Consider the following 14,435-nt stretch of genomic DNA (forward strand, 5'->3'; position numbering starts at 1 on the left):
TGGGGGACATTTCACATTCAAATCCTAACAAATGACTAGGGCTTGGAAATGTGATGAAGCTGAGTTTGTCCCACCCCCTCCTATTAGATATGTGAAGTCAAGTATTTGACCGGACCTCCCGGATGGAACTCCGCTTTCTTTTGTGGCACAAAAAGAACGTGTATTGTTGCAGCAATACTTGATGAAGCCACCTCCGACTCCTGAGACACTGGTGTCAGCCACAAAAGCAAGTGTGAAAAAAGTGGGAACACCCTTGATTCACAGAAACAGGCGGCTGTAGAGCAAGTGATTCCATGCTATTCCCTCTTGTAGAGCTCTCAGTCAGGGTAGAGCTTCCTGAGCCAAACCTGTGCCTGAAATGATTAATTATTGCAACAGCAGAGAGGTAAATGAAGAAGCGACAGATGGCCCATGTGAAATAGTCTAGAATCACCTGCTATGAAATTAATTCCACATCTTGGCGGCTCCGGGCTCAGAACACCATGCAAAAAAAAAAAAAAAAAAAAAAAAGACTGTTGATGAATTGTGTGTGTTTGCGTGTCACCCTCTCTGCAAACACCTAAATAATATATGTCGTGTCATGTTTTCTTTCCTCCATCTCGGTTTAATACGTTATCATTTATTGAGAACTGCAGGGAAACCTGGGACATCAATCAAGCCATTAATTCCAGAGATTATGCTAATGAGGTGACTGGAGTGATTGTTTCCCAGAATAGCTTCTCCCCTGGAAGGCTGCAGTGGACTCTCCCCACTTAGCCGACTCAGCGCTTAGACCAGGAGCCATCATGCCCCTGTAGCAGTCCTCTTAAAAGGGTACCCAGCAGGTCAGCACAGGCACAGGGAGGATTTTTTCATCCAGACAGGCAGCCAAGGCCAGCAGCTTCCTGGAAGACTGCAGAGGAAACGGAAAATGTGTGAGCCACAAAGAAAGGGGAGATGTGAGGTCCCCGAGCTGGGCTAAGGGTGCTCCTGTGGCAGGGACTCCTCCTACTCTGGAGGAAACTGAAGGAAATAGACATACATAAGCTAAAGAATTTCCCAAATAGGATACACCATAAGCTGAGGTGGCAAGTAGGGACAAAGGCATCAACAATGTCTACTCCAATGGAGGAAAATCAGAATCATGATTGATGTCGGAGATAGAAAGCCCTGATTATATTAAGTATCGCTCATAAAATGCACACTGGTCAGGGCAAAGTAAGGCTGCGTGATATTTCCAGTCCTGCCTCCATCACGCCCTAATCAACAAGCCTAGAGAAAGTGATTCAAGGTTACTCTGCAGTGTTGCAAACACAGACACACCACATTCCAGAGTTCGTGCTCATTCCACGTGGCGTTCTGTGTATGTTGTCTTCCCTTCGTAACAGCCGTGTCCAAATCCATGGGTTGTGGTGCAAATGTGAATTGTCCCAAACAGGCATTTGTGTTTGAACACGTGGTCACTGGCTAGCAGAGCTGCTCAAGGAAGCTGCAGGATCTTTAGGACATAATTCCTGGGTGGTGAATGTGGGGCCTGAGGGTCAGGACTTGAGGGTTCTAGGACAGCTTCACTTCCAGTCGATGTCTCTGCTTCCCATCTGTTGCTAAGTAACATAAGAGCCATGTCATGCCATAGGTGGAGTCCTAGCGGCCATGTCTTCCCCACCACGAACGACTGTAACCCTTTAAGCTGTGAGCCTAAACAAAGCTCTTCTCTCTTAGGCTGCCTGCACCAAGAATTGTGTCTCGAGGAACAGAAAAATTCATCAGTATGCAGGGAATCGACTAACTGGGGCTTAAAATATTTTTAAGCACTTTGGTTTGAACTGAATATGTATCAGTATTGGCTATTTTTCTCCAAGAAACACATCTTAAAACTTTTACATAGAATATGCATCATGCTAAGTCTTAGAACCCATCCAGAGATGTAACTGGAGGTTTCTCTCCCATCTGCCAGTTCCTGAATAACCACACTGAGGCTTAATATTAACTGCAAACTGCTTGGCCTATTAGTTCAGGCTTATTATTAACTAGCTCTTATCACTTAAATGAACCCATTTCTACTACTTTATATTTTACCAAGAGACTCGAGACTTATTACCTCATAGTTTGCTTCTCCTGTAGCTGCTAGCTGCTCTTAGTCCCCACCTTTTGTCTCCCTGTATCTCTGTTCAGATTTTCCAGCTGGCTCTATTCTGCCTGGCTGTTGGCCAAATTAGTTTCTATATTAATCAGTGGTAATAAAACATATTCACAGCATACAAAGAGGCATCCCACACCACAGAGATGTCAGAATATATGAAGGATATATGTTGGTTCTGTCAATACTACATCATTTTATAAAATGAGACTTCAACATATAGGAATTTGAGCATCTCCAGGGAACCTGACACTATTTCACAGATACATTTATTTAATACATGTATTTAAAGACTAAAGTTACACTATTTAAAAGTCACCAAAAAATTATATTAGCAGCAACATCTTGAGCTACTTGAAACAAAATCACAGGCTAGCCTTGGGCAGCAGCAGGGTCTTCAGTCATGGAATAACTCTGTGATTTGATTGCAGAGGTGGATAATGGAGTCTATTCTGGTAATAAGGCTTCAAGAGACTCACTACACAGATACCCAAGAGGGCAAGGACAAGTAATAAAATCTGAATAAATTATGTAGGCTGAATGAAGATGAATCTACTGATTTTGATGACATCATACTGTAGCTATTCAAGATGTTACTGCTAAAGAAAACAGAATATTGGGTCCATCCCTCCCTGTGCATTTGCTTGCAGTATTGCTATGAGTATGTAACTCTTTCATCATAACAAGTTGAAGTGAGATCTTCCAGTCAAGTCTTCCGATGGAACTCCCATCATAATTCGCCTTTGCATCAGCCTCCACTTATTCTCACCCCCATATTGCCTTGCTACCTGGTTATTAAAGGCATATGGTCTCCAGTAGTGAGAACCATGAAAGAAGTCCCAACTATAAAGAAAATCATGGTGAATTAGACTTTGTTAAATACAATACTCTCTTTAAAAGAAACAATATGGTATATGAAAATACAGTACATAGAAAAATGGCAATGACAAAATTAATCCAGAATATACAGGCGCACATATGTGTTCTTGTTCTTATATATCCAGAGTACATATGAAGAATACCTATTGAATCAATACAAAAGTAGGGCACAGCCCATATGAAAGACAGTTCACAGAACAGGAAACATAATTGGTCAAGAATCAAATATAAATGTCTACCCTTGCTAATGATATAAAATTTCAAACAATAATGAAATATGGCAGTTCACATCGTCAGATTTGCAAAATGCTGAAAGTGAGGTTATAACATAAGTGCATGGTTAGAAAGACTCATAATTTTCCGATTCTCCTGGTAAAATGAATTATGACTACAGGCTTGTGAGTACCTGTAATGCCCACTCAACCAGAAGGGGTACTTGCCTCTAAGTCTAAGTAGTTCCTTTCTTAGAACTGTATTCTCCCTGATCCCCAGATATGTGTACACTCAACATGGGCTCGGTCTGTATTACACCCAAGTGTACGCCAGACCTGAGTTCACAAGCACAGAGCTATCCTACCAGGTTTAGCCAGCATCAGGACAAGCCTTGCCATAACAATGGCATTCTGGAGGCAGAAGACAAGCAACTAGAATTGAGATACAAGAGGAAAAGCCTTGAGTTTTCTGACACCAGGTGTGGTAGTTCAAACACACTTGTGAACCGTAAGTATATTCTCATATTCAAAGGCTACTGTCAGGGCAAAGAAGTAGATTCAGTCTCTGACCATATCAGAGATGGGGATGGCAATCTCTCCTAAACCAGGAATACAGGAAAGAGTCTAAGCAAGGCACATTAAATTGTAGTTGGTAAAGAAGAGTTAGATTCAGTGGCTTGGAGAAGGATAGAGAGAAGGGGGGAAATGAGGTCTGGGTTCACAATCAGGACAAGGTCTTGAGCAACTATAAAATGGGACTCAGAATACTGGAGCCGTGACCTGGCAAGTCTGGGTTATGCTCTGTGTTAGACACTTTCCAAATGATATTTTAGCTAAAGATAAGGACAGTCTTCACTCTCCTTTAGGGTCACTTGAGTTCCAGAAAGACTCAACAATTTCCAGGGTACAAGGGATGAATCCAGGAACCAAATCCAACAGATTGGACCCCAACAGTCACATTCAGCAGGTGCCATGCCATTACCTTCAGTGAAGGCCACTTCTTTTGTCTTTCTATTCACCCACACTTCTGGGCCTTTGAACCCAGACACAGAGCTTGTTGGGAAGACTCAGTCACTGAATCTGGAGCCATTAGAGGTGGCCTTTGGGGACAGGTGAATTGAGTTGTGTCTGAAAGTCTTTCAACTGTCTAAACGACAAGTAAAAGTCATATGTGTTTATAATGTATAACATGATTTGAAGTATGTATACATTGTGGAGCGTCTGCTTTGAGCTAGTTAACATGTATAGTTGCCTCACAGTCTTATTTTTTAGGGTGAGCACATTTCAAACCTACCTTTCGGTTGACGAGATCACTCAGCAGATAAGAGCACAAGCCTGGCCACCTGAATGGGATCACTGGGAACTGTGTAACAACAACAACAAAAACAACAACAACAACAACAACAACAGCAACAACAACAACAACAACAAAATCCAGCTGCAGTGGTACGCATCTGTAACCCCAGCCCTTTAAAGAGAGATAGGAGGGAGAGAGAGGGAAATTGCCTGGAAGTTTGTCGGCAAGCAAGTCTAGAGTGTACAACACAGCAGACACAACGACGGAGGCCCTGCCTTAAGCAAAGCAGAAGGCAAGAGCCAGCTCTCATCCCCTTGCACAAGCTGTGGCAAGTGTACATCTGAACACACACATACCGAGAAACAAAAATAAATAACTTTGTTTATAGTTTAAATTACTTCAATAAATAATTTTCCAAAGATTCATTACTTATTTTTTATCTTATGTGTATGAGCATTGTACCTGCATGTATATCTGTCTACCACATGCATGTCTGGTGTCCTAAGAGGCCAGAAAAGAGGTTGAATGCCCTGGAATTGAAGTTAATCAATAGTTGTGAGCAGTGGGAACCAAACCAGTATCCTCTGCATTACCAGCAAATACTCAGAACCACTGAGCCAGCTCTCTAGCCACTAAATTAATAATTTTTGATTTTCAATCTGCTTCCTCTCTCTCTCTCTCTCTCTCTCTCTCTCTCTCTCTCTCTCTCTCTCACTGTTTTGAGACAGGGTTTCTCTGTGTAGCCCTGACCATTCTAGAACTCAAAATTGACCTCAAACGCACAGAGATCCATCTGCTTCTGCCTCCCAAGTGTTGAGATTAATGGTGTGTGCCACCATGCCTGTCTCATTCTGCTCTCTATTGAAAATTTCCTAGCATAGTGGTTCCCGCCTTCAATCCCAGCACTTGGGAAGCAGAGGCAGATGGATCTCTAAATTCAAGACACGGCCTACAGAGCAAGTTCCAGGAGAGCCAGGGCAAAACAGAGAAACCATTCTTAAAATAAAAAATAATAATAATAATAGAAATAAACCAAAAGAAGGAGGAGAAAGAGGAGATAGAGAAGGAAAGAAAGGATATTAATACTAATGGCTGTATTATACAAAAATCTTTGGACTTATTCTCTTCTCTAACTGAAGTTTCATATCCTTAGATAGACGTTTCTAGAACACCCTTCCCAACCAAGGCACCCCAGCCCTTTATATTTCATAGTTCAACTCTTTTAAGCTCTGTGTGTAAATGAAATCGTGCGGCATTTGCCTTCTTGGGCCTAGCTTAGTTCACTTAGCATAATGCCCTCCAGAGTCTCCCCTGCAGCTGAAAACTGAAAGGACTTTCTTATTTGGTAAAGATGATAGAATTCTATCTGCATACATTTTCCCTTTTCATTCATTTATCAATGAGCACAAAGGTTGACGCCGTATCTGACCTATGATGAAAAACCGCTGCAACGCACACGGAGCAGGAAGCTGCTCTATGTACTGATGCTGTTTTCCTTTAGCTATGCAAGCCTCATTTTTCAGTTTTAGGGATCAAAACCACATAGCTCCTTGCACACCGCTCGCAGGTGCTCTGCCACTGAGCTGCCCCTTCCCTCAAGCCTCAGAGTTCTATTTTTAGTTTTTGAGGAAATTCCATATTGCTTTTCATATGGGGTAGATTAATTATATTCCCACCAACCGTGTGCTTATTTTTTTCCACATCCTCTCTATCAATTTCTCTCTATCCTCTTTTTAACAACAAAAATAATTCTAACAAGTAGAAGATGATACCACACTGTGAGTTTAATTTGCATTCCTACGATAATTGCTGATTGTGAGCCTCTCAAAGCGTATCTGCAATTCTGTGTGTTCTTTGATAAGTGTCTGCTAAGATTCTTTCTCTTGTTGGACACCGTGGCCCATTTCTGTACAGACAGCACATGGCAAGCTGTGGCAGGGAGAGCAAATGTTAGAGGCTAGTTTTAGCGATACACTGAAACAAATCCTGCTGAAAAAAAAACAATTATTCCCAAATATTTTCCTTGTTTTTTATCTAGAATAATTTGGATTGTTTTCTTAATTTCTCTTTTATATAGTTGGCTGTTACAATATAGAAATGCTACTGAGGTTTTTGGAGTGTGTATATGTGTGTGTGTGTGTGTGTGTGTGTGTGTGTACTTTGTGTGTGTTTATGTGGTGTGTGCCTACATGTGTATACAGGTGTGGATGCTCATAATAAAGACAGAGGAGGATTCTGGTTGTTCTTTGTCACTCTCCACTCCATCTCGCTGAGACTAGAGCCAAGCTGGCACCCATCAAGCCCCAACAATTCTCAAGAATCTACCTGCCAGGGTTCTAGAATAATAGGTATCCGTGGCAATGCTCAGCATTTTACCTGGGTGTTCATGGCAATGCTAAGCACTTTACACAGGTGGTGCAGGAGAATTGTCTGTATTCTGTCAGTCATGTTTTAAATAAATGTTGATTGGCCAGGGAGGAAGCATAGACAGGAAAACCAGACAGGAAGTAGAGGTGGGGCAGGGAGAACAGGAGGATTCTGGGAAGCAGGAAGCTCCCTCCACAGTCCAGCCCAGACCACCAAAGAAGCAACATGCGACCTGCCCGGCTGTAAAAGGTACCAAGCCATGTGGCTAACATAGATCAGAATAATGGGTCAATATAAGCTACAAGAGCTAATAAGTAGTCTGAGCTAATGGGCCAATCAGTTCTATAACTTATGGAGATCTCTGTGTGATTTTCTTTGGGGCTTGCCAGCTGTGGGGTACCGGGCGGGACAGATACCCCAACAAGTCGACCCCTTCCTGTAACACATGGGTGTTCATGACAATGCGCAGCACTTTCCATGGGTGTTCATGGCAATGCTCAGCCCTTTCCATAGGTGCCAAGGATTTAAGCTCAGGTCTTCATGCTTGCACAGCCAGTGTTCTTGTGCAGCGAGCTTCCTCCCTATTCCTGGAATGCTACTGACTTTTTTTGTATTGACTTCAAGGCAAGCTAACTTTTCATTTTTATCTCACATAACGCACAGAACTGGGCCTTCTATTGGGTGGTTGCTCCACAATAAACTGCCCAGAAGCAGCTTGGGAAATCTAGAAGTTTTGTTTTTGTGGACTGTGGCTCTACAATCGAAAGCAAGTATTGTATGAAAACTCCATCCTTAGAACAAATGCTGGAGCAGGGTGACACATGGGGTTGTCACAGAACCTGGCTTTTGTACTATAAGGGATTTCTCTTGGGTGTTGTTTGGGTTCCCCTGTATTCATCTACCTCTGCCTGTTCTTCCCAAATTTTGAAATCCTACAAACCGGTTCTGTCATAGTCAGACAGAAACATTCTGTTAAACACACCTTGGAACACTGTGGTGGTTTTGAAAGACAATGGCTCCCATAAGCTCATAGGTTTGGATACTTGGTCCCCAGTTGGTAGAATTGTTTGAAAATAATGAGAAGGATTACAAGGTGTGGTCTTGTTGGAAGAGGTGTGTCACTCGCGGCAGGTTTCTAGATCTCTCTCACTCTCTCTCTCTCTCTCTCTCTCTCTCTTTCTCTCTCTCTCTGTTTCTAGATCTCTCTCTCTCTCTCTCTCTCTCTCTCTCTCTCTCTCTCTCTCTTGTGCGAGGACCAAGATGGAAGCTCTCAGCTACTGATCCAGGACATGTCTGCCTGCTACCATGTTCCCTACCATTATGGTCAAGGACTTTAACTCTCTGCAACACTGAGCCCCAAATTAAATGTTTTATTTTATAAGTTTCTTTACTCATAGTGTTTTACAATGACAAGAAAAGCATTAACTAAGGGGCTAGAGTGATGGCTCAACAGTTAAGACCATTGACTGTTCTTCCAAAGGACCCAGGTTCAATTCCCAGCACCCACAGGAGAGCTCACAAGTATCTATAACTCAAGTTCCCTCACAGATATACTTGCTGACCAAATACCAACACACATAAAAATGAAACAAATAAGTAACAAGAAGTCTTAACTAAGACAAGTATAGAGGAAAACATGGTGATAAACAAGCTGCTGTAGAGTCTGGCCTTTGATGATGATGTCACAGACAAGCACATGTCAGGCAGAAAATGCCAGTGGCCAGAGTATCTCAGATTTCTCTGACTCTAGCGCAGTCAAGGCTTCATGTGGCCTTAATCATAACACTGGAGTAGGTCATGATCTGATAGACGTGTGAGACAGAAAGGAAACTGGGTGTTTGGGGTACAGTCATTTGACAGAGACAAAATGATGAAAGGAAAAAGGCAGGAGAAAGACAAGGTTCCCAATTCTAAGCCAAAGTCCATTCCTTGGGCCTTATCCCAAGGGCCTCGTCTAAAATGCACCTTTGCTATCTCACGAGTGCTATCGTTTGTTTCCCCCACCCTCGGCTTAAACGGCCAATTCATTAACGAGCTTCAACTTGAGCTTATGCCTCAGCCATAGCTTCTTCACTCCTAGATGGTGGGTCCCAGTCCTGCCTAATTAGCAAACAAGTTGCTTTTCTTTGTCCAGTACACTAGAATAAGCATCCCAAGTGAGAGGCAGGCACTGTGGGCTGCTGTAAGTGCTCAGATAGTAAGCTGCTGTGTGCTTTTGATCAACCTTCATTACCTCTAAGAAGAAGTGCCAGCCCTGAGCCATCTTGTGGGGTTGCTGCAAAGACACACGAAGATAACAGATGTGAACGCATTTTGAAAGTGTTATGAGCACTCGACAAATTTCGGCATCGTTATTACAAAGGCAATAAAAGGATTTATCATGCTGACTTATTGTGAGTACGGTTCCGTGCCTTCATGGTTTCCAAGAACGGAAGTAATTGCGGTTGGCAGACAAACCCTCAGTAGTTAACCAAACCCGAGAGTACTGGAGAAAAGGCGCAACTTGGCCAATTCCAAATGATTTTAAAAGTCTCTATAAAAATAAACAAGTATCCCAATATAATTAATTCCTGTTCCACCAATCATTCCTGCTACTCCAAGCAATGCAGCCTGCTCTGAAGCAATTACCCTTTGAATCCTTCTAATCCCAGCTGATCGTTTTCAGCTTTAATTGTGTTGCCGGGGGTTTGAATGCCGTGGTTCAAACGCAGCCACTTAGCACTAGTCTGGCTGGCAAGGCTTTGCGTGCAAAGAGCACTCCTTAAAATTGCTGTTGAACTTTGTCCCAGATCACACCAATAGCTCCAGTTCCTACCCTCGACTGCTATTGAGTGGTATAATTGGCAAAAAAGACTTGGAGAAAATATCAAGAGCAATTGGGCCAAGCTCACTAGGAAACAGCACAAATGATAAAGTTCCCTTTCCAATAGCAGAGACCCTCCCATGAGAGAGGACAAGCCTCTCTGGAAGGATCTTCCCCAATGCTCTCCAGAAGAGAGAATAGGAAACATGGAAAGTGATGTCAGGCACAGAACCACCGAGTGCTGTGAAGTCCAGCCTTTGGCCATGTTTTGTTAGGGAGTTACTTCTCTTTGTTCTGCCAGCCTACCAAAGGAAAAGCAGTGTTAACCAAACATTCAGTCATGACAAACAGAAAACGCAGGCTTGATGCAGGGTGGTCATGTTGGGAAGAGAAGCAAAGAAATCTAGAGATTTCCAAGTCCATCTTCAGTGTCCTCAAGCGAGGATTGGATTTAAATAGAAGACAAGAGGTAGACATAAGCCCTGCTCAAGATGTGGCCCCAGCCAGTCCTGTCTGGGCTCCAGTCTGCCCTCTAAGGTGACCTGACAAAGTCAAAATCATGTGAAATCTCTTTCCAGAGAAAAAGCAGTCCCTATGACTGATCCCATACTTCCAGCCTTTTCCTTTTTCCCAGCATGTGAAATTTATCTTTCCTGGAGTCCATTATTTTTTTAAGTCTGATCACCAAAGGGAGGGGCACAAATGTGTCTTTAGAATATCTTCCTTCCTGCCAAGGCATTGAGAGCAAGGTTCCCGGAAAGATGTTCCTTCTGGGAGTTAGCAGAAATAAAAGCACCTGAATGGAAATGAGCAGGAACCACATCAGCAAACCCATTTTAGATTTCTAACAAGACAAAGGAATGAAATTATTATACTTCTGTCAAAACATGTGAGGCAAGGGTATGGGGCACAAGCTTGCAATGCTAGCTAGCGCTTGGGAGATGAAGGCAGGAGAATTACCAGCTCAAGATCAGTTTGCACTAGATATATAGACCTTGTCTCAGGAAGCCAAAAAGTGAAGAAAATGTCCAGGGTACCTGAGTGAGAGGGAAGTTTTGGTCAATGAAGATGGTTAAGCAGATGGCAACAGAGGGATGTGGGCACCTGAGCGGGGTGGTGGAGAGAGGGAAATAGCCATCATAAAGATCTGTCCCTTTCCCAGGATCTGTCTTAGTGGGGATGGGTGAGTGGGAAAGCAAATATGCCCCTAGAGATGGTAGAAGTGCCATCTTTGGGCCTGGGGTATGGTATGTGGGCCCAGATCCCAGTCCTGTCGTAGATAACCTGAAAACTATAAGAGTCAGTACCTGGGGCCCATCCCTTGAGAATTTGTTCTGTGATGAATGAGACACGTGTTGCTTAACCTATGTGTCCCAGTCTTCCTGTCTGGGCCATGGTCACAGAAAGAGTATGCAGTACATAAAGCTCTGATAAGTGGCCACATGCATGCCATCTACCTAAGAATCGGGTTGTTTCAGCCAGCTCTTTGCTGTAGTTTTTAGTCTTCCTGTGGCATGTGAAATGTCCCAGACTCGTTCTCACTCTGCTTCCCACATCACTGATGGGCAAGCTTTCTAATCCTAAATCCAACACTGTTCTTCACTGAATTAAAGCCTCATGTTATTCTGGCCATCTATGGGATAAAGCTCATGTTTCTTAGCCTGGTGGGTAGTGCCCTTCAGAGCCATCTGGTCACCATGGTTATCAGCACCAACTGCATTGCATTCCCCCCTTCCGCTCTACCTTCATGCAACCGTCCTCCCGATCCACACTCTTTGCTTACCGACTCTCAAGTCCTTAGGGTCTGTCATGGCTTAAGCATTTCATGCTTCTTAGCTGTGTGTTTGCCAAGTCAATGAGCTCTCCATATTTAGACGTTTATGGGGGGGGTGCATACTAGGAAAACTGTGTGTCCAAATTTTGTTCTGCAATGCAGTACTGGACAAGACCCACCATCTCGGTTCCCCTGTCCTCATTTGTGACAGATGGAAGCATAACTTCTTTGTTGCCACACACAAAACAATATATTAAAGGAGTCCCCTGTGTGTCAACTCTTCCAACAGTGACTGTTATAGTGTAAGATACAGACCACTGGTTTCCTTCTTTTCCCTTTAATTTCCTCCCAAATACAATGAGCAGAGAACTATAAGTAGAGATGTATACACTCATAGATTTGGGTTATGAAAAGTCACTGTGTGGGTTCTAATCCCCAGGCCCTATGTGTATTGCAGCGGAGTACCAGTGAGGACCACGGAAAAGTTCTCAACTTTTTTCAACGAGTGGTCTCAGAAAACCCACCTTGCCTCCTGTCGGACTTCATGGCAGCCACTTGAAAATGCAGGCTTTAGGGTAAGGGGAGAGTGCCTCTGTTCAGGAGCTCTAGCAAGTCATGAGATTGAGAATTTAGACTTCCCCTAGATTTTCTGTTTTGTTTTTGAGACATGGTGTATCTGTAGCATTGGAACCTGTCATGGAACTCCTGTAGATCAGGCTGGCCTCGAACTCACAGACGTCTGCCTGTCTTTGCCTCCCAAATGCTGGAATTAAAGGTATGAGCCACTACCACCCAGCATGACCTCCCCTAAATTTGGGGAAATTAGTCAAGCAGTCACGTTTAAGGGAATGATGCCTTCACTTAAGTGAGGACCTTTTCAGGGTCCTTGAGCTAAGTGGAGGAAACAATGGCACATGGACAGACGGCGTTCTTCAGCACGTTGCCCTCTACAACACCCTCCCAGCTGGACTGCTCAAATCTGTGTCAGAGCAAAGCACATTAAAGACTACCTGACTTTGATTTCTGCAGACCCTGCAAGCCAGCAGAATCTAAAAGGGACACACCTTGTGAATTCATTATTAACACAATCTATCTCCTCTTTCTTCCGCTTCTTCACTGGGTTGGTTTCTTTTCCATTCATGGTGGGTATTAGTATCCATTTTCATGTGCGCTCACCAAACTAAGAATATCACCATGTCATCATGTCCCTCTAGGTTATCCGAGATCATGTCTTTGCCTGAGAAGAGCTTCGCATTTGAGGAGAGTAGAAAGAGAAAGGAATGGAAAAGAGAGTTAAGAAGGAAGAGAGAAGGATGGATAGAAGGAAGGATGGGAGCAAGGACAAGAGGAGTAGAGAAGGAAGGAGGGACAGAAAAAAAATAAAGGAGTCTGAGATAGAGGGGGAAGGAAGGAAGGAAGGATAATTGATTATATCTACTATATGAGTAAGATTCTTCTGTGTCAAAGCCTTTCACATACATTGAAGGGAAGAAGGGCCGGTTTTCACTCCTCATCTCAAAAGTCTCAGTCTCCGGTTCCAGGCTCTGTTGTTTCTGAGCTCCTGGAGACCTGGAATATCATGGTGGCTGGAGTGTGTGAAGGAGGTTGCTCTTCTTATGACAGACAAGAAACAGAGAGTGACATCACATCTAAAGTGATTTCAATGAAGTATCATCTCCCAATGTTTTCATTATCTTCAAGAACAGTGTCACCTGGGAACCAGATGCCCAACATATTAGTCTGTGGGAGGGCGTTTCTGATGCCAACAAATACCTTCCACATGTTCTAGCCATTCCCCTAGACACTAGCCCAGGGAAAGTAAAAAGCTATGTCTGCACAATGACTTTTGGTTAAATGTTTCCAAAGTCTTGCTTTGTCATAGTCCAAAACCAAAGCAGCCATGTGACCATCTGTCGTGAAAAAATTGTGGTATGTCGGTGTATTCACACATTGAAAGACTACTTGACATTAAAAGTGAAGAAGCCAGAGCAGCATGAACGAGCCACAAAATACTGTGCTGGGTAAAAGATACCAGAAGTTGTAAACGGTTCACAGTGTATGGATGTGTTTACTTAAACTACAGTAAGGAAAAGAGCAGAAGAGATACCAGAGGGCCACAGATACCTTGAGGGTGATGGATAAGTTCATTATCTTGACTGGGGTGATGGCTTTGTGTATGCACACATGTGTAAGCGCTTATCAAATTGTTACTTTAAATATGTTGGTTTATTGTGTGTCAATTATACCTCCATAAAGTTGATTTAAAAATAAGATACCTCTTATACTGAAAAAGAACAGGGGGCAGGGGGAGAAGCCAGGGCAGTGAGATAAAGGAAAGGACAGGGAAGCCGAGTCCCAGGTGCCCTTCCCAGGGCAGAGAGATTGTTCCCTGATCATTTTATTGCCCAGGACTGGACTCTGATCTCCTTGAGTGCATGCAGATAGAAAAAAAAAACCACAGGGAACACACTGATAGGCTGAAGCCCTAGATAAAACGTATCAGTACAGAACTGCTCTATTCAAACGGCAGACGATTAAAGGCTTCTAGTGACTTTGCATAGAAAAGAGTATAGAAACTTAAAAGAAGGATGGCCACCACCGGAAGGATTAGATGTGAACACACTGAAAACTCATAGGGGAAGAAGCTTAGTGCTTGATGTCTAGTACCGCAGGGAAATGTGTTCGTAGGGGCTGGGGAGATGGCTGTAAAGGGCCGACCGTGCAAGCATGAACACCTGAGTTCGGATCCCCAGCCTGGTGCAGTGCTGCACACTGGCAATACCAGGTCTGGGGAGGCAGACACAGACAGATTCTTGGAACTTACTGGTCAGCCGGTCTAGTCAAATCAGTGAGTTTCAGGTTCAATGAGGGACCCTGTCTCAAAATATAAGGGGGAGGGTGATTGATGAAGACATGGGGCACCAATCTCGGGCCTCTACATGCACACACAGAAGAAAATGCAAATAAATAAACCAACAAGCTAC

At 43.4% G+C, this 14,435-nt stretch overlaps 1 long non-coding RNA gene across 1 annotated transcript; it reads right to left on the reverse strand.

Moving 5' to 3' along the window:
- Window positions 1-599: 599 nt before the first annotated feature.
- LOC148118917 (uncharacterized) lies at window positions 600-4,582 on the reverse strand. The gene is made up of 2 exons (XR_015735562.1): window positions 4,505-4,582; window positions 600-892 (listed from the first exon to the last, which is right to left on the reverse strand). It is a non-coding gene; the product is annotated as an uncharacterized LOC148118917 (long non-coding RNA).
- Window positions 4,583-14,435: the final 9,853 nt, after the last annotated feature.

Source organism: Myodes glareolus, chromosome 19 (genome assembly GCF_982192425.1).
Source record: "Myodes glareolus chromosome 19, mMyoGla1.1, whole genome shotgun sequence".
NCBI lineage: Eukaryota > Metazoa > Chordata > Mammalia > Rodentia > Cricetidae > Myodes > Myodes glareolus.